The sequence below is a fragment of the Channa argus genome, chromosome 9 (assembly GCF_033026475.1).
Source record: "Channa argus isolate prfri chromosome 9, Channa argus male v1.0, whole genome shotgun sequence".
Taxonomy (NCBI): Eukaryota; Metazoa; Chordata; class Actinopteri; order Anabantiformes; family Channidae; genus Channa; species Channa argus.
In genome coordinates this window covers 1,145,891-1,167,310 of record NC_090205.1, presented here as the reverse complement: position 1 = coordinate 1,167,310, position 21,420 = coordinate 1,145,891, and the positions used below count along the sequence as shown (strand labels likewise).

Sequence of the window (21,420 nt, the reverse complement as noted above, 5' to 3'; positions counted from 1 at the left end):
CACAGAAACTGATAAATCAGTTGTCTGACAGGAGTTTTAGTCAGAAGCTGTCAGGGCGGCAGCTTCTCCTCCTCCTCTGTCTGAGGATGGAGGATCAGGACAGAGCAGAGCTCTGTTTTCCACAACTCCTCAATGCCTCCTGCAGGAAACCAAAGATCAGTCAGTCTGACGCTGTCCTCATGTATTTGCTGTACTTCTTCTCTGTGTTCACTGTGGTTCTCAACCTGCTCGTCATCATCTCAGTCTCCCACTTCAGGCAGAGATAAACTCAGCAAAACTTACAATTGATTCTTTTTATAAGTGTGAACAGTCTGATTTACAAGAAAATGTTACTTAGAGTTAGTGTGTAAATAACTTCACATCTTGACACCAGACGTATTTTCTGCTTTGATGACAATGTTTTTGAATGTTAAATATCCAGATGTGCCACATGTAAGACATATCACTTTACATTAATGTCTGATATTACATTACATGTCTTTGTCTCCCTGCAGGCAGTTGCAAACACCCACCAACCTCCTCCTCCTCTCTCTGGCTGTGTCAGATTTCCTTACTGGGCTTGACTCAGTGTTAGAAGTTCAGCGACAAATAGGCTGTTGGTTTTTTGGTGACATCATGTGTTCACTACATTGTTTTTTGAACACAATTTCTTTCTCTGCTTCAATAGGAGAAATGGTTCTTATATCAGTTGACCGCTACGTGGCTATTTGTGACCCTCTGCATTACTCCACCAGAGTCACTGTGACAAGAGTTAAAATGTGTCTTTGTGTTTGTTGGCTCTGTTCTGTTGTCTACAATAGTCTCATTTATAGAGACATTATGATTCAACCACATAGGTATAATTCCTGCTATGGACAGTGTGTGGTTTTAACTGGGGACAATGAAGGATATGTTGACACAGTTTTGTCATTTATTGTTCCAGTCACTGTGATCATTATTCTGTATCTGAGAGTGTTTGTGACGGCTGTGTCTCAGGCTCGTGCCATGCGCTCTCATGTTGCAGCCGTCAAACTCCAGCATTCAGGGACTGTAATAACTAAGAAATCTGAGCTGAAAGCAGCCAGGACTCTGGGCGTTGTTGTAGTTGTTTTCTTAATGTGTTACTGCCCAAATTATGCTTTCTGTTTTATACAAGCTGATACCAATACTGCTTTATTACGAGCTGTAGGTATTTTTCTATTGTGCATTAACCCCTGTCTGAACCCTGTGATCTACGCTTCATTCTACCCCTGGTTTAGAAAAGCTATCAGACTCATTTTCTCTCTTCAGATACTGCAGCCTGGCTCCCGTGAGACCAACATGCTGTAAACAGAGACTGTGCAGTGACTGAAATGTGATATGCTCTATGGACAAAGAATTTCATTTGTTCATATTCTTCAGTGAGTGAATTCACAAATCCAAACAGGGAAAATGTGCAGTTCTTAAAATTGTTACTGTCAGATAATCTGTTGGATTTTCTTCTGATTGAAGTGATGCTTCATTATTTCCAGTGATGGTGTTTATTTTCAGTAACCAGTCACACACACTCCCTGCTGCAGATATCTAACCTGTGTATTTCCAGTCTGAGTCTGTCCTGTTTCTCATTCAGCTTCTGGTTACAAACGTTTTTTTTCTGACTAATAATAATAATATTAATAATAATAATATTAATAGTTTCTGTTTGATAACATGAAGTTTGTTCCTGTGGCCTCAAGGTCTCAGTGTAACCATTGTGTTAAACTGCCTCAGACCAGAGAACAGAACAGGAAGGTGTTGACCCATTTGGACAGTTTCAGAGTTGGCAGAAGTATACAAACTAAGTACTCAAATAAAAGTGCAAATACATGTCTAAAAGGTACTACAAGTAGACTGCTCTGAAGCAGCAGTACTGCACTAAGAAAGTTTGATTCAAGTACAGATTCAAAGACCTTTTCAATCACCTGATTTCTAATTAGTTACTGTGCAACATCAACATTAATTTACTCTTCATTAGCCAATTCTGTCCCACAGCTTCCCCCACCTACAAAACATTAAAGCATTCAAATGATGTTTGTTTAGTCGCAACTGTTTTTTTAAATTTTTTATAAAAACCTTTTTTCTCAGTGTATAAAACGTTACAAAGCATTTTGTTTTTCGTGGAAACATAAAGGACATTTGCTGTCAGTTTACAGTTTGTTCCTTTACTGCAGCCTGTATTGTATTGAAATGGGTAAAAAATTTCAATAGTCATTATCATCATCATGATTATCTGTAAAAGCACCAAATGCCACAACGTACAGGTCCTGGAGTGGTTACTGCTGCTGCCCCATAGCTAGAAGGTTGCGGGCTCGTGTCCATGATCAAATGTGGCCTTTGTGAAATTTGCATGTTCTATCAGTTCTGTGGGTTTCCTCCTCCCTTTGTCTGTGTTGGCCTGAGATAAGACATGTCAGCCTAGGTTTCCCTTAACTCTGAGCAGCAATGACTTCATGACTTTCTTTATGAATAAAAGTAACTATTAGAGAAAGAATTCACCAGATCCTCCCCCCAAATGTTACAGATAGATCTTCGTTTACAACAGTGCTAGAATCATATATAAGGCCCCAATCCCTCTTAGACTGCTTTTTACCCATAGATCTCTCTGAGCTAACTTCAATTATTACCTCATCTAAACCAACAACCTGTCTGCTAGACTCTATTCCAACTAGACTGGTCAAGGAAGCTTTACCCTTAATAGATACGTTCATATTAGATATCATCAATCTATCTTTAGAAACAGGCTATGTACCACAGGCCTATAAGGTAGCTCTAATTAAACCACTACTTAAAAAACCCAGGTGTTTTAGCCAATTACAGACCAATATCTAATCTCCCCTTTATTTCTAAAATATTTGAAAAAGTAGTTGCAAAACAATTATGTGACCACCTGTACAGGAATAATTTGTATGAAGACTTTCAGTCAGGATTTAGAGTTCATCATAGTACAGAAACAGCACTGGTAAAAGTCACCAACGATCTTCTCATGGCCTCAGATAATGGACTAATTTCTATACTTGTTGTGATGGATGCAATGGTATCGAATGCAGTACTAAGATCTAACAGAACATTTTATAACAGACTAGAACATGAAATTGGGATTAAAGCAACTGCACTAGGTTGGTTTAAATCTTATCTATCTGATAGTCTTCAATTTGTTCATGTTAATGATGAATCCTCCATGCACACAAAGGTTAGCTATGGAGTTCCACAAGGCTCTGTGTTAGGACCAATACTTTTTACTTTATATATGTCTCCTTTAGGCAACATTATTAGAAAACACTCTATAAATTTCCACTGCTATGCTGATGATACCCAGCTATATTTATCTATGGAACCAGATGAAAAAAATCAGGTAATCAAGCTTCAAGCCCACAAGACATAAAGGCCTGGATGTCCCATAATTTTTTACTTCTAAACTGAAGTCATAGTATTTGGGCCAAAAAAAACCTCAGAGATATGATGTCCAACCACATCATTACTGTATGAGCCAACCAAGGGTTTCCTCAGTTTTAGTTTTACTTTTATTGAGATAAGGACCAGATAAGATAAGGACCACGTTCCATATAAGGACATTGGTCGCAGTGAAGGAAAGGTTTGGTATATTCCAGATCATGGGTTGTAGCATCCTAAAAAGCTTAAGCTTCGTGTGGTGTTTGACTGTGGTGCATCTTATCAGGGAACCTCATTGAATGAGCAGCTCCTTCAGGGAGAAAATCTTACTAGTACAATAATTGGAGTTCTGACTAGGTTTCACCAAAAGCCTGTGGCAATAGTGGCAAATGTGGAGGCCATGTTCCACTAAGTAAAGGTCCCGTCAGATGACGCTGACCTACTCAGATTCTTATGATGGCCAGATGGTGACGTTAGTCAGCCGATGGCAGAATACAGGATGGAGGTGCATCTGTTTGGACCAAGCTCACAGTGCCGTTGTATTGGATAAAGCAAGAGTCGTCCCCCTAAAGCCCATGATTATCCCTCGTTTGGGGCTTACAGCAGCAACTTTAGCAGTTCGTATGGACAAACTGTGAAGGAAAGAGTTGGAGCTTCCTCTGGAGGACTTTGTGGAGCTTTCACTGGAGGACTGAAAGTACAGCGGTGCTAAAGTACATCAACAACGAGACATCAAGGTTTCGCACGTTTGTGGCTAATAGGGTCTCGGCATTTCAGCAGACCTCAATAGTTTCACAGTGGCACTATGTGAACTCTCAGCTTAATCCAGCAGATGGTGCATCAAGGGGGCAGAACGTGAAAGCCTTTCTGCATATTAAGCTGTCGGTATCTGGACCTGACTTCTTTACACAAGCGGTAAAGAAGTGGCCAAGACATCCAGACTTGCCAGAGATTGATGTAGCCAATCCTGAGATGAAAAAAAAACATCACAAGGAATATTCTTGCAGTTGAAGAAAGTACTGATATAATGCAAAGTTTGATAGAGTACTACTCATCATGGACACGCTTAAAGTGGCCTATTCTGGCTAAAGATCATCAAGGTCTAGTTTGTCACGTTTGTCTTAAGACGAAGAGCAACAAGTTCAGTAGACCCATAACCAAGGTCTGTCTTCTCCAGGAATCAGAGTGAGACAGTGGTAAAGACTGATCTCCTACAGTGTGTTAGGTGCTGGTAACCTCTGGCACCAGAAGAAAGAAGAGAGAACACCATAGAAGAACAGTCATGACGTTTGTGGGTTATTGTGATTTGTTTGTTGTTTTCAATTCAATTCAATTCAACTTTATTTATATAGCGCCAATTCACAACAAAGTCATCTCAGGGCACTTTACAGAATAAAGTCAAGATTATAAAGATATATAAAGAGAACCCAACAGTTCCCCCTGGAGCAAGCCATAGGCAACAGTGGAGAGGAAAAACTCCCTTTAACGGAAGAAACCTCCAGCAGAACCAGGCTCAGGGTGGACGGCCATCTGCCTCGACCGGTTGGGGTGAGTGGAAAGGGGAGAGAGAAAAGAACAGAGCAACAAAAGCAACAACAAAACATCTGGCAGATTGGTAGGATCAGTAGCTTCACGCTGGAAGACACACAGCTTCAAAGCCGGGGGACACCTGCAGAAAGGGACAGAGAGAGGGGGACAGAGGAGGACAAAGACAACTACGGGAGAGAACACACAGAGTTAATGACATACAGTGGTGACAATTGCTGGATGAGAGGAGAGGAGAGATGGTCAAGAGGAGGAAAGGAGCTCAGTGCATTGGGGGGTGGGTCCCCCAGCAGTCTAAGCCTATGGCAGCATAACTATAACTAACTATATGCTTTATTAAAAAGGAAGGTTTTAAGCCTAGACTTAAAAGTAGAGAGAGTGTCTGCTTCCCGAATCTGAAATGGGAGCTGGTTCCACAAGAGAGGAGCTTGATAGCTAAAGGCTCTACCTCCCATTCTACTTTTGGAAATTCTGGGAACCACAAGTAGGCCTGCATTCTGAGAGCGAAGTGGTCTACTGGGATGATATGGTGCTATGAGGTCTTCTAAATATGATGGAGCCTGACCATTCAGAGCTTTATATGTAAGAAGCAGGGTTTTAAATTCTATTCTACATTTAATGGGAAGCCAAAGGAGAGAAGCTAGTGAAGGTGAAATATGATCTCTCTTGCTAGTTCCAGTCAGCACTCTTGCTGCAGCATTTTGGATTAATTGCAGGCTCTTTAGGGAGTTACTGGGGCATCCTGAAAGTAGGGAATTACAGTAGTCCAACCTAGAGGTAACAAATGCATGGACCAGTTTTTCGGCATCACTTTGAGACAGGATGCTCCTAATTTTGGCAATGTTCCGTAGGTGGAAGAAGGCTGTTCTAGAGATTTGTTTTATATGTGAGTTAAAGGATAGATCCTGATCAAAAATAACTCCAAGGTTCCTTGCAGTAGTACTGGAGGCCAGACTTATGCCATCTAGTGTGACAATATGGTTGGACATCATATCTCTGAGATTTTTGGGCCCAAATACTATGACTTCAGTTTTGTCTGAGTTTAAAAGTAAAAAATTGTGGGACATCCAAGCCTTGATGTCTTGTAGGCATGCTTGAAGCTTTATTAACTGATTATTTTCATCTGGTTCAATAGATAAATATAGCTGGGTATCATCAGCATAACATTGGAAATTTATGGAGTGTTTTCTAATAATGTTGCCTAAAGGAGACATATATAAAGTAAAAAGTATTGGTCCTAACACAGAGCCTTGTGGAACTCCATAGCTAACCTTTGTGTGCATGGAGGATTCATCATTAACATGAACAAATTGAAATCTATCAGATAGATAAGATTTAAACCAACCTAGTGCAGTTCCTGTAATTCCATTTTCATGTTCCAGTCTCTGTAATAAAATGTTATGATCAATGGTATCAAATGCAGCACTAAGATCTAACAGAACAAGTATAGAGATGAGTCCAGTATCTGAGGCCATGAGAAGATCGTTGGTGACTTTTACCAGTGCTGTTTCTGTACTATGATGAACTCTAAATCCTGACTGAAAGTCTTCATACAAATTATTCCTATGAAGGTGATCACATAATTGTTTTGCGACTACTTTTTCAATTATTTTAGAAATAAAGGGGAGATTAGATATTGGTCTGTAATTGGCTAAAACACCTGGGTCAAGACAGGGTTTTTTAAGTAATGGTTTAATTACAGCTACCTTATAGGCCTGTGGTACATAGCCTGTTTCTAAAGATAGATTTATGATATCTAATATGAATGTATCTATTAAGGGTAAAGCTTCCTTGAGCAGCTTAGTTGGAATAGGGTCTAGCAGACAGGTTGTTGGTTTAGATGAGGTAATAATTGAAGTTAGCTCAGAGAGATCTATGGGTAAAAAGCAGTCTAACAGGGATTGGGGCCTTATCGATGACTCTAGCACTGTTGAACATGAAGATTTATCTGTAATTTTTGGGGGGAGGATCTGGTGAAATCGTTCTCTAATAGCTACAATTTTATTCATAAAGAAGCTCATGAAGTCATTGCTGCTCAGAGTTAAGGGAATAGTAGGCTCAACAGAACTATGGCTCTTAGTCAGCCTGGCTACAGTGCTGAACAGAAACCGGGGGTTGTTCTTATTTTCTTCTATTAATGATGAATAATATGCTGTTCTGGCATCACTGAGAGCTTTTTTGTACATTTTTAAACTATTTTTCCAGGCTAAATGAGATTCTTCTAACTTTCTGGAATGCCACTTCCTTTCTAACTTTCGTGTTTCCTGTTTTAAGTTGCGTGTTTGTGAACTATACCATGGAGATTGCCTCTGCTGGTTTACTGCCTTCTTTTTTAGAGGGGCAACACTATCGAGTATTGTACGTAGTGAGGCGGCAGAATTGTCAACAAGATAATCTACTTGTGCAGGAGTAACATTAAGGAGACTACTTTCCATTGTATTAACATATGGTGAAGCAAATGATGAAGAAATAATTTCTTTAAATTTGTTGACAGCTTTTTCACTTAAGCATCTGCTATTGTGGAATTTTTCCCTACCTGCTATATAGTCTGTTATTGTAAATTCAAATGTTATTAAAAAATGGTCAGACAGAAGAGAGTTGTGAGGAAATATGGTTAAATTATCCGCTTCAATTCCATACGTAAGGACAAGGTCTAACGTGTGACTAAAACAGTGAGTGGGTTTATTTACATTTTGGGAAAAACCAATTGAATCTAATAATGAATTAAACGCAGTGCTCAGGCAGTTACTGTCAGCATCTACATGGATGTTAAAGTCACCCACTATAATGACTTTATCTGTACTAAGCACTAAATCAGATAGAAAATCAGAAAATTCAATCAAAAACTCTGAATAAGGGACTGGAGGACGGTACACGATAACAAATAATAGTGGTTTTTGAGTTTTCCAGTTTGGGTGTGAAAGGCTAAGAGTAAGGCTCTCAAATGAGTTATAACTATGTTTAGGTCTAGGGTTTATTGATAAGCTACAATGGAAGATTGCTGCAACTCCTCCACCTCGGCCTGTGCTTCTAGGAACATGATAATTAATATGACTTGGGGGGGTTGACTCATTTAAACTGACATATTCTTCCTGCTGCAACCAAGTTTCAGTGAGACAGAATAAATCGAATTGATGATCACTTATTAAGTCATTTACTAACAGAGATTTAGAAGAGAGAGATCTGATATTTAATAATCCACATTTAATAGTTTTGGGGTTTTGTTCTGTAAGAGGAGTAGTCTTAACTTTTATTAGGTTATTATGATTAACTCCTCTTGTTGTCATATTTACTTTATGTAATTTAGGTCGGGGAACAGACACAGTCTCTATAGGTATGTTGGAGTTGTGGGGGGGTGACGGTTGTAAGGATACTGCAGAGAGGCGTGTAGGACTGGATCTCTGCATCCTAGGCTCAACTCTGGATTGTCATTCTTTTGGTTGTTTAATAAAACCAGCCATATTTCTGGATAAGAAAGCTGCACCATCTAAAGTAGGATGGATGCCATCTCTCCTAATCAGCCTAGGTTTTCCCCAAAAACGTTTCCAATTGTCTATGTAGCCCACATCGTTTGCTGGACACCACCTAGACAGCCAGCGGTTGAATGACGACATGCGGGTGTACATGTCGTCACTGGTCAGATTTGGCAGGGGACCAGAGAAAATTACGGAGTCCGACATTGTTTTGGCAAAGTTACACACCGATTCAACATTCATTTTAGTGACCTCCGATTTGCGTAATCGGGCGTCATTAACTCCCACGTGAATAATAATATTACTGTATTTGCGTTTATCCTTAGCCAGGAGTTTCAAATATGATTCAACGTCGCCCGCTCTGGCCCCAGGAAGACATTTGACTACGGCCGCTGGAGTCTCTAACTTCACGTTTCTGACTATGGAGCTGCCAATTACCAGAGTTGGTTTCTCAGCGGGTGTGTCGCTGAGTGGGGAAAATCGGTTAGAAACGTGAACCGACTGGTGGTGAACCTCGGGCGTCTGTTTAGTATTAGATCTCTTACGAACCCTCACCCAGCCGGACTGACTTCCCGGCTGCTCGGGAACTGCCGGGGGACAGCTAGCAGGGGCTACGCTAGGTTGGCCCGCACCAGCTACCGGGGCCTGACTAGCTGAGTTGTTTTCCATGGTGCGGAGCCGTGCTTCCAATTCCGTGAGCCTCGCCTCCAAAGCTGCAAAAACCTTACACTTATTACATATACCATTATCACTAAAGGAGGCAGAGGAAAAACTGAACATAAGACACACCGAGCAAGTGAGAGAAGGAGAAACAGAGGGAGACAGAGAAGCCATTGCTAATGGATAACCGCTAAGCTAACGAAGCTAATATAAGATAAATGTGGAATTTGTAAACTTTAGCTGGTTATGTTTTGCAAAAGCAGGTGCTTGTGTAATACAAGCGTATGTTACGACTAAGTATTAATTCTTGTGCGAAGAAACCACTTATTTAAGTAAAAATAACAGCTACAATTAATCAGTAAACAATCCTTCGGTAGAAACCCAAGAGTGTGCAGAAACAGGAAGTGACGCGATACGCTTACCGCACGAGCAGCCAATCCACCTCACGTTAAGATCCCGTTTCGACTTAATGATTGTGTCTAGATCAATCGTAATAATAGTAATTGTTTCCAACATTAAATGTTTCTAATATTGGAGCACAATCAGGGTCCAGGTATGTATGAGCCAACCAAGGGTTTGCTCAGGTTTAGTTTTAGCTTCATGTAGTATGTATTGTGATATGTGAACTGTACTGTATTGTGTGTTGTGGTATCTGTCTGTGTACTGATGATGTCATTAGTGATATTATGGCTTTGAAAATTGCCTTTGTAGTTTACCTTTTAAGGTTGTTGTCCACTTCTCAAGGAAACAACGGATAGCAATGATTTTTTACAAGAGAGGGCAGTTCAGCTATTGAAGGATGCAGACTTGACATGGTAGCCGGAGCAGAGGAACTGAATACAAGGTGGTGTGGACCACAACAAGGTAGAAGAAAATGGTTCAGTGTGTAGCTGTGGAGGCACACAGTTTCTTACCTAGTTCTGCGAGTTCTGTGAGTTCAGCCATACTTTGAGAAACTTGTTTGATGAAACTGTTTGCGAAGTAAGATGCTAGTAAGATTACTTTACTTTAACTTGTATGTACAATGCATCCATCATCGGCTAAGTTGAGAAGCAAGTACAATAAATGTTCAATGTTCGTCATACAACGATCTCTGGAGTGAAGTATTTGCTGGAGTGTCAGATTAATTGGTTTCCAGTTAGATCACCTCTACAGTTACTCTAGATGGCATAAGTCTAGCCTGCAGTAATACTGCAAAGAACCTTGGAGTTATCTTTGACAAGGATTTGTCCTTTACCTCACATACAAAACAAATCTCTAGAACAGCCTTATTCCACCAAAATAACATTGCCAAAATTAGGAGCATCGTGTCTCAAAGTGATGCTGAAAGACTAGTCCGTGCATTTGTTACTTCTAGGTTGTAATACTTCACTGTAATTCCCTACTTTCAGGATGCCCCAGTAACTCACTAAAGAGCCTGCAATTAATCCAAAATGCTGCAGCAAGAGTGCTGACTGGAACTAGCAAGAGAGATCATATTTCATCTTCACTAGTTTCTCTCCATTGGCTTCCCATAAAATCTAGAATAGAATTTAAAACCCTGCTTCTTACATATGAAGCTCTGAATGGTCAGGCTCCATCATATTTAGAAGACCTCATAGCACCGTATCATCCCAGTAGACCACTTCAATCTCAGAATGCAGGCCTACTTGTGGTTCAGAGAATTTCAAAATATAAAATGGGAGGCAAAGCCTTTAGTTATCAAGCTCCTGTCCTGTGGAACTGATTAAGATGTTAAACTATTGCAACTGCTAACTAAAACTGCAGGCCCTGTGAGTTACAGGCAAGTGACTCTGTTTAATAGACAGAACTGCTCTCAAAACACACATACTGTGTGGAGTTGCTCCCTGTTTATAAGAACAGAGGGCAGAAACAACGCTGTTTAGGATATAAAGAAGTGTTTGTAACTGTTTTGGCAGTCAATCCTGTACTTTTGCTGTGCATGTATTGACATGCATCCTTGCTGCAAATAAAAACCTTCAAATGAGACTCTAATGACTCTGTCATTTTTGAGTAACAATTTATCTAACGAACCAGCTCCCAGTTCAGATTCAGGAAGCAGACACCCCTCTCTACTTTTAAGTCTAGGCTGAAAACCTTCCTTATAGATAAAGCTTATACTTAGTTATAGTTCTGCTGCTATAGGCTTAGACTGCTGGGGGACCCACCCCCCGATCCACTGAGCTCCTTTCCTCCTCTTGACCCTCTCTCCTCTCCTGCCTGCAATTAATCCAAAATGCTGCAGCAAGAGTGCTGACTGGAACTAGCAAGAGAGATCATATTTCACCTTCACTAGCTTCTCTCCATTGGCTTCCCATTAAATGTAGAATAGAATTTAAAACCCTGCTTCTTACATATAAAGCTCTGAATGGTCAGGCTCCATCATATTTAGAAGACCTCATAGCACCATATCATCCCAGTAGACCACTTCGCTCTCAGAATGCAGGCCTACTTGTGGTTCCCAGAATTTCCAAAAGTAGAATGGGAGGTAGAGCCTTTAGCTATCAAGCTCCTCTCTTGTGGAACCAGCTCCCAGTTCAGATTCGGGAAGCAGACACTCTCTCTACTTTTAAGTCTAGGCTGAAAACCTTCCTTATAGATAAAGCTTATACTTAGTTATAGTTCTGCTGCTATAGGCTTAGACTGCTGGGGGACCCACCCCCCGATCCACTGAGCTCCTTTCCTCCTCTTGACCCTCTCTCCTCTCCTCTCAGCCCACAATTGTCACCACTGTATGACATTATCTCTACATGTTTTCACCCGTAGTTGTCATTCTCCTTCTCCTTCTCCCTTTCTCTGTCCCTCTCTGCAGGTGTCCCTGGCTTTGGAGCTGTGTGTTTTCCAGTGTGCAGCTACCGTCCTACCAACCTGCCCGAAGTTTTGTTGTTGCTTTTGTTGCTCTGTTCTTTTCTCTCTTCACTTTCCACACACCCCAACTGGTTAAGGCAGATGGCTGCTCACCCTGAGCCTGGTTCTGCTGGAGGTTTCTTCCGTTAAAGGGAGTTTTTCCTCTCCACTGTGACCTAGGGCTTGTTGAAGGGGGCATTGGGTTTTCTCTGTACATCTATAGTCTCGACTTTATTGTGTGAAGTGCCTTGAAATTGGCGCTACATAAATAAAGTGAAATTGAAATTTAATGAAATTGAAGTGGACTCATGCTAATTACGTTGCTGATGATCCTTACTTATATTATATACACAAGTGGAGCATCTTCATCTTTAGCAAAGCTACTTTATGTTGTCTCATCATAGATGCAGATATCTATAAATGAATATACGAAAGATAAGTTCAATATTTGTTCAATAGATCTCACACATAAAAAACTACATATATAATTTCCCTTTTCTTTTTACTAGTCAGTGTGTCTGGATTTTTGGCAGAATTGAAGGGAAGACATTCCAGACTGCACACCACCCATATTAGTAGAGAGAAATACATTTAGCAAGGATCGGCAGTCACACCACTGAATACCCCACGTGGAATTTAATTATAAATGTGATTTGTCTAGGCATAAGTCTGATGGACTTACTGATTTTAAAAAAAAAGCAAAAAACAAGTGTATTTAAACACTGGAACAGATGTTATGTGTATGCCCTGTCACATGTCAGCCCTACAGTGTTTTGGGGTTTTACAGCTGGAGGCAAAAGTGGACAAAGCTGAAGGGATGCAGTTCTGTGCACTTGATAAGCAATAAATCAGACATGTCTCGTGCACATCATTCACACCATAGATGCTCAAAAATCTCATTCCTGACAGAGCCATACCAGTCCACGAAACCTCTCTTTTCAACATTGGTCATCTTCTCATATCCATTATAACTATTAATTTGATTTTGACCCAACATGGTCTATTTCTGTAGGTGCTTGGCAGGTGAAAAGACAAAGAAACTCATTCACTAATCTAACAGTATCATTTCTAGTCAATTTTAAATTCACTAATTAACCCAACATGCATGTTTTTAGACTGTGGGAGGAAATGAGAACTGGAGGAAACCCACACTGCACAGGGAGAATAGAACTCCACACAGAAAGGCCACGGCCGGCCAGGGTGTGAACCCACAACCTTCTTTATGTTACTTTGCCTTAGTTATTCTTGTAAGTTGTGTATCATAAACCGAGGAAGAGTGTGTGTCTGTGGGAAACAGGAGAGGGTCAGCATGAAACATTTAAGAAAACATGGGATAACGTTTTGTCAAAGAATAGCAGAAAAACAGGATATGGTGACTGTGTAAGGAAAAGACTATTGCTATTGTCTGTTTGAAAGCAGAGGCTAAACCACCTAATCTGTTTCAGCTCACACACACACACACACACACACACACACACACACACACACACACACACTTGCTCTCTGCAGATTGCCAGTTGTCTTCCATGTCTTGTGTCCATGTACCAAAACTGATAAATGCTTAATTGGATTAAATTGATCTGTTCTTGTTCCTAGTTTAAATAAGGTCATATCCTCTGCATCTTTTATACTTCCTCAATTCTGTCAAAACATTTCCGGATTCAACAGCTGGATGAGCTCCTAAACTTCTATGAACTATAAACTACTTATGGGCTCCCTGGTGGATAATCTATGGTGCTTCACCTTTTATTCTGACTTCAACAACTTAGTTTGAGGTGCAAAAATTTAGACAGTGAGAAAAATCATTTAAGGTTTGAGTGGTTATACACTATAACACTACAGGCTTTCCTATAATAGAAATGTATCATGGAGAACTGGAAAGAGGGGTCTGCTCAAATGAATCAGGTTTTAATTTCAAACACATCTGAACATACTGTATCAATAAAACTGACCAGACAGTATGTGTCATCGAAAACATTAGATTTTGTAGTAAAACACCCAATTTTGTTTTCTACTGAAACATATGATTTGTAAGGTACTAGTTTTAGGGTTGAACCCAATAAGGTGCTTGACACAACTACTCAGTTTAAATAAGGTTTATTGTAAAATGTAAGAGTTGGCAAAACAGGATGGAGATGTAGTAAGTCCTCCGACTTGCTAGGTGGTGCTGAACTCCAGTCTATGAGTGAGGACACAAAGATGAGTATCTTGACAGTGACTTGTGGGATATGATGTCTGAACATGAAAACAAAACTTACTAGAGTCAGTGGGAAGATGAACGGAGTCTAGAGGAGAAGCAAGGTTCTTATGGGGAAGAGTGGCGTATTGTCCTGGCAGAGTAGATAGATATTTAGATGCGGCAAAGATGAGTAAGTTGAAGAAAGGGTAGTGGTCAGTAGTCAGCGTGTGGAACGTAGACGTGAAAAGAATTGAGTGAAATAACAAATCCCATTGGTGACATCTCCAAACTCCAAAAAGTGATAAAATCTCAAAAACTCCGAAAATAACATCGAATATCACATGGCTTGGTAAAACAAATGTGGGCATGGCATGAATAACGCATAGACATAGTGTGGTAAATCCTCTTCTAATGACGTTGTTACAAGAGCTCGTGATGATCTTGATTCTTCATGGGCAGAAAACAATACTCATAGTCCTTATTCATATATGCGGTCGGCAACAGAGAGTCAATAGGAAAAGGTTACTCACAAAACCAGAGCAGCATTCAGTCATGTCAAAAAAAACGTAGCTTGGTCCGAACCGTAATTATGATGATGATGATGACAATGATGATGATAATAATAATAATAATAATAATAATAATAATAATAATAATAATAATAAAATTAATAATAATAATAATAATAATAATAATAATAATAATTATTATTATTATTATTTCAATGGAGGCTGTAAAGTTGTGCTGAGAATGCAGACAATTTGGCAGCTTGGTGAGGGAACTGAGGAGGTATATAAGCACAGAGGTGAGAGAAGGTGAAATTAATTACCGGTGATTGATTAAGCGGGAAAATGTGACAGGACCAGGAAGTGGCTGCAAAATAAAAGTCTTGAAGGGGTGAAGTGAAGTAGTGATCCTGACATGATCACATTACACCATCCAGTTTTTCTAACTATGGCACTTATGGTTGCGTTTAAGTGCTCACAGCAGCAGTTGGATAAAGACTGAGGGCTGCATTAGCCTGATAGAGACAAGTTGTGAATTTGTGTAAAAGCAATTAGTAACAGCTTAATTTTTCTCTAACAAAAACTGGTTTAGCTGATTTATTCAAAAAAGATGTTGCATTGGAACAAAATTATTCACTTATTACATTCCGTCCAAACTGTAATTTAGCTGCATAGAAACGAAAATATTAGGAGACAGGGTTGTTCCTTTTAGGGAGGTGGTTTTCATGTTTTAATGTGTTTTTATCTCATCTGATTATCAGTGATTATCTTTTATCTGTACTAGTCTTTTCCAATTGTCCATACAGAACAGATATAGGAACACATGCACATGGAAAACATGAAATTTAGCTTTGTGCTTGTTTTCCAGATTATACAAACTAAATGAAGAAACAGACTGTACACACATACAAACCACTGTTTAGTTTTTAAAGTAGTTCTGTTCTTGAATCTGTACATGGATTAAGTTTAACAAGACCTTAACATTTAGAATTTCTGCAGCAACCGTATTCATGAGGCAAATATAGAACAAAACTAGACTACATTCATCTTCACCACAGCATTATAGTACATTTCTGAGCATGTACCTACTAGTTCAAAAATAACTACAGAGTTTAAAGATGTAAATATGTTGGAGTAGAGTATGTTTTAACACAAGTATTTAAGTGTTTTGTTTTACTTAAGTAACTCTGACACTGTCCAAACCTGCTTAAACACCTTCCTGTTCCGTTCTCTGGTCTGAGGCAGTTTAACACAATTATTGCATTGACACCTTGAGGCCACAGGAACAAACTGCATGTCATCAAACAAATTATTATTTTTATTATCATCATTAGTAGTAATAGTGGTCACAATTCTAAAGTAAAGGAAACCAGTCCTGTTTCTCTTCAGTTTACGGAAATACTAATTCTCAGTCTCTTGCTCTTTTTCATGTCCTGCCATCTGTCTTTTGAATTTCTCTCCCTGTTGGGACTGTTATTGGCCAACATTAACCACCCCGTCTGTTACCATCTGCTTTCATGTCACTTCATTTTATTTCTTCAATATAGTTCACGTGTACTGGTTTGTTGGAGTGTTTGTGCACATTAGAGGAAATCAGACAGAATGTGAAACGTACCACATTCATCATAGTTGTCATTTTTAAAGTTTACTTCTTATTTAGTTCTGTGTCACAGAAGTCACTGTGTGGTGCTTGTGAAAACAGACACAGAGGAAAAAACGGTTTGTAACCAGAAGCTGAATGAGAAATAATAATAATAAGCACCATCACTGGAAATAATGAAGCATCACTTCAATCAGGAGAAAATCCAACAGAATGTCTGATAGTAACAACTTTAAGAACTGCACATTTTCACTGTTTGTATTTGTGAAAAAAACATGAACAAATGAATTTCTTTGTCCATAGAGCAGATCACATTTCAGTCACTGCACAGTCTCTGTTTACAGCATGTTGGTCTCACGGGAGCCAGGCTGCAGTATCTGAAGAGAGAAAATGAGTCTGATAGCTTTTCTAAACCAGGGGTAGAACAAGGCGTAGATCACAGGGTTCAGACAGGGACTGATACACAACATAAAGATACTAGAGGCTTCAGGTAAATTAGCATCAGTGTTGAAAACATAACAGAAATATGGGCAATAACACATTAGGAACACAAGTATAACAACACCCAGAGTCCTGGCTGCTTTCAGCTCAGATTTCTTAGTCATTACAGTCCCTGAATGCTGGAGTGTGACGGCTGCAACATGAGAGCGCATGGCACGAGCCTGAGACACAGCCGTCAGAAAAACACTCATATACATAATGATTATCACAGCAACCGGAGCAATAAATGACAAAAAAGTGTCAACAACTCCATCAATAATTCCAACAACAGTTGTACAGTGACCATAGCATAAATTAAACATACCTGGTTGAGTCAGATCATCCCGACATAAAACCCCACTGTAAACAACAGAACAGATCCAACAAATACAAACACACATTTTAACTCTTGTCACAGTGACTCTGGTGGAGTAATGCAGAGGGTCACAAATAGCCACATAGCGGTCGACTGATATAAAAACCATGTCTCCTACTGAAGCAGAGAGAGAGATTGAGCTCAAAAAAACATGTAGAGAACACATGATGTCACCAAGAACCCAACAGGCCGTATGTCGGTAAGCCTCTAACATTACATCAAGCCCTGTAAGGAAATCTGACACAGCCAGAGACAGGATGAAGAGGTTGGTGGGTGTGTGCAGCTGCCTGCAGGGAGACAAAGACATGTAATGTAATATCAGACATTAATGTACAGTGATATGTCTTACATGTGGCACATCTGGACATTTAACATTTAGAAACATTGTCAGCAAAGCAGAAAATACATCTGGTGTCAAGATGTGAAGTTATTTACACCCTAACTCTAAGTAACATTTTCTTGTAAATCGGACTGTTCACACTCATAAAAAGAATCAATTGTAAGTTTTGCTGAGTTTATCTCTGCCTGAAGTGGGAGACTGAGATGATGACGAGCAGGTTGAGAATCACAGTGAGCACAGAGATGAAGTACAGCAAATATATGAAGACAGCTGCAGACTGACTGATCTTTGTTTTGCTGCAGGAGGCATTGAGGAGTTGTGGAAAGCAGAGCTCTGTTCCATCCTGGTCCTCCATCTTTAGAGAGAGGAGGAGGAGAAGCTACAGCTCTTACAGCTTCTGACAAAAACCCCTTCAGACAATTGATATTTTAGTTACTGCCTTATCCTTCATCCCTCCCCTTTTCTCTCTCTCTCTCTCTCTCTCTCTCTCTCTCTCTCTCTCTTTATGTCCCCCTTCGTCCCTCCCTCCCGGGACTGTAAACTGGTCTGAAGCTTTACAAGAAATAAAACAGAAATACTGATTATGAAAAAAAAAGGGATTAATCCCACTGCTAACACTGAAAGATTAAATTTGGATAATTTTTACCAGATTTTCAGGCAGAACCGGGAGCCAACAAAGTGATTCCAAGACTGGAGTAATAAGCAACTGTTTTTTTGATACAGTTAAGAGCAGGGCAGCAGAGTTTTAAACTAGCTGTAGCTGAGCAGGTGACATCCAACTAAGACCTACATAAAGTGTGTCACTATAGTCTAAGCGAGTTGTGATGAAAGCATGGATTAAAATCTCAAAGTGTGCAGAGTAGTGATTTGCTGTTCGTGAACAAGTTGGCTCAAAGAGCCCAATCTTCAGCTGTTCCTGCTCAGCAGCTGGCCTTTATTTGCTTTGTTTGCTGTGGTTCTGTGTTCTGTTGTTTATTTAAAAGGTTTGATGAAAATGTTAAACAATATTTCCTTTATTTTTTCATAGTAAAAAAACATAAAAATAAGGCTTTTATGTAAATACTGAATAAAAAGTTGCTTACCAATGCACAAACCATTCTTCAACGTACTGTAGGAGTTGTGGAGTAAATGGTAAATTGTTGATTATATAGCGCTTTTATCCAAAGCACAATGTTGATTCCCATTCGCCCATTCACACACACACTCACACACCGATGCCGCTGCCTGCCATGAAAGGTGCTCACCTGACCCATTGGGAGAAACTTGGGGTTCAGTGTCTTACCCAAGGACACTTCGACATGTACATGCTACAGTTAGGTTGTTTGTTTTGTAGTGGGACATAAACTAGACTATCACCAGCATAAAAGAGATGCCATGTTTTCAGAGAATTGAACCAAGAGAAAGTAAACACAGGGAGAAGAGGCCCAAGAATGGACCCTTGAGGCACTCCATATGTAAGAGGTGCTCTGGTGGACCGTGCAGTTCCAATACGGACATGATTTCAACTGGTAGTAAGCAATTATCTCCCAAACCCTAGAAAGGACCGAAAGTTTAGAGATGGCCTTAAAATTTGAAAACACATTTTGAGTCTAAGCTAGGCTTCTTAATCAGTTTTGTCACCACTGCATGCTTTAAACTCACAGGTATGACCCCATGATGTCCAACCTCATGATGTCTCCATCATTCAGATATTTTTTGGGGTCCCAGCAATTCTTTGATCCATTATAGGACAGTCTGGCCAACCTCATGGAACCAGCCAGCATCACAAAGTTGTAAAACAATGTTGAGGGGGCTACACCCAAAAAGTGACCTTTTCTAGCTGATACTGTCCTTGTGACCTAGGTTATCAGAGACCCCTGCTCCCCCACCACCCCCCAGCCTGGTCATGAACCACACCCTGTTTGCCCTATTTGAAAACTATATGCCAGAGCCCACTGACAACTGAATTTCTTTGGTCTTGCAGTTTGAGCTTTAACCCAACAGAGTGGTCCCGGGTGGTATATGTCATCTCCTTGCTCACAAACAAAAATTGGTTGTTTTCTGAAAAGCTCTGACGAATTTTCAACCCCTGTAGACCTGCAAGGGATGTGGCAGTGAGTCTTATACATTGTCGGAGGTGGGCAAGATTTTTGGTAATGAATTATGTGATCAATTTCCATACCATGGTTGCTGAACTTGATGGCCCTTTTTAATCAGGGACTGTTAGACAATATAAGGGACAAGTTAGCATTTACATTTAGATTTTGTCATTTAGCAGCACGCAATCTCCCCAGAGATCTGGCTGGGCTTACTCACTTAGCAAACAGAACTGACAGATGGTTTTGTAAACAACATTATGAACCAGGAAGACCAAAACCCACTTCTTGTATATTCAATTTCAATTCAACTTTATTTATATAGCGCCAATTCACAACAAAGTCATCTCAGGGCACTTTACAGAATAAAGTCAAGATTATAAAGATATAAAAAGAGAACCCAACAATTCCCCCTTCCCGAATCTAAACTGGGAGCTGGTTCCACAAGAGAGGAGCTTGATGGCTAAAGGCTCTACCTCCCATTCTACTTTTGGAAATTCTGGGAACCACAAGTAGGCCTGCATTCTGAGAGCGAAGTGGTCTACTGGGATGATATGGTGCTATGAGGTCTTCTAAATATGATGGAGCCTGACCATTCAGAGCTTTATATGTAAGAAGCAGGGTTTTAAATTCTATTCTACATTTAATTGGAAGCCAATGGAGAGAAGCTAGTGAAAGTGAAATATGATCTCTCTTGCTAGTTCCAGTCAGCACTCTTGCTGCAGCATTTTGGATTAATTGCAGGCTCTTTAGGGAGTTACTGGGGCATCCTGAAAGTAGGGAATTACAGTAGTCCAACCTAGAGGTAACAAATGCATGGACCAGTTTTTTGGCATCACTTTGAGACAGGATGCTCCTAATTTTGGCAATGTTCCGTAGGTGGAAGAAGGCTGTTCTAGAGATTTGTTTTATATGTGAGGTAAAGGACAAATCCTGGTCAAAATAACTGCAAGGTTCCTTGCAGTAGTACTGGAGGCCAGACTTACACACCGATTCAACATTCATTTTAGTGACCTCCGATTTGCGTAATCGGGCGTCATTAACTCCCACGTGAAAAATAATATTACTGTATTTACGTTTATCCTTAGCCAGGAGTTTCAAATATGATTCAACGTCACCCGCTCTGGCCCCAGGAAGATATTTGACTACGGCCGCTGGAGTCTCTAACTTCACGTTTCTGACTATGGAGCTGCCAATTACCAGAGTTGGTTTCTCAGCGGGTGTGTCGCTGGGGAGTGGGGAAAATCGGTTAGAAACGTGAACCGACTGGTGGTGAACCTCGGGCGTCTGTTTAGTATTAGATCTCTTACGAACCGTCACCCAGCCGGACTGGCTTCCCGGCTGCTCGGGAACTGCCGGGGGACAGCTAGCAGGGGCTACGCTAGGTCGGCCCGCACCAGCTACCGGGGCCTGACTAGCTGAGTTTTGTTTTCCATGGTGCGGAGCCGTGCTTCCAATTCCGTGAGCCTCGACTCCAAAGCTGCAAAAACCTTACACTTATTACATATACCATTATCACTAAAGGAGGCAGAGGAAAAACTGAACATAAGACACACCGAGCAAGTGAGAGAAGGAGAAACAGAGGGAGACAGAGAAGCCATTGCTAATGGATAACTGCTAAGCTAACGAAGCTAATATAAGTGAAATGTGGAATTTGTAAACTTTAGCTGGTTATGTTTTGCAAAAGCAGGTGCTTGTGTAATACAAGCGTATGTCACGACTAAGTATTAATTCTTGTGTGAAGAAATCACTTATTTAAGTAAAAATAACAGCTAAAATTAATCAGTAAACAGTCCTTCGGTAGAAACCCAAGAGTGTGCAGAAACAGGAAGTGACGCAATACGCTTACCGCACGAGCAGCCGATCCCGAGTCAGAAGATAATGGATGGATGGATCTATATCCCACCCCATATGCTGAAGCCAATTTTGTTGACCCCTGTGCTGTTCCAGAG

The 21,420-nt window shown here is 40.3% G+C and overlaps 1 long non-coding RNA gene across 1 annotated transcript; it reads right to left on the bottom strand.

Moving 5' to 3' along the window:
* Positions 1-13,993: 13,993 nt before the first annotated feature.
* LOC137133618 (uncharacterized) lies at positions 13,994-14,703 on the bottom strand. The gene is made up of 2 exons (XR_010915266.1): positions 14,171-14,703; positions 13,994-14,091 (listed from the first exon to the last, which is right to left on the bottom strand). It is a non-coding gene; the product is annotated as an uncharacterized lncRNA (long non-coding RNA).
* Positions 14,704-21,420: the final 6,717 nt, after the last annotated feature.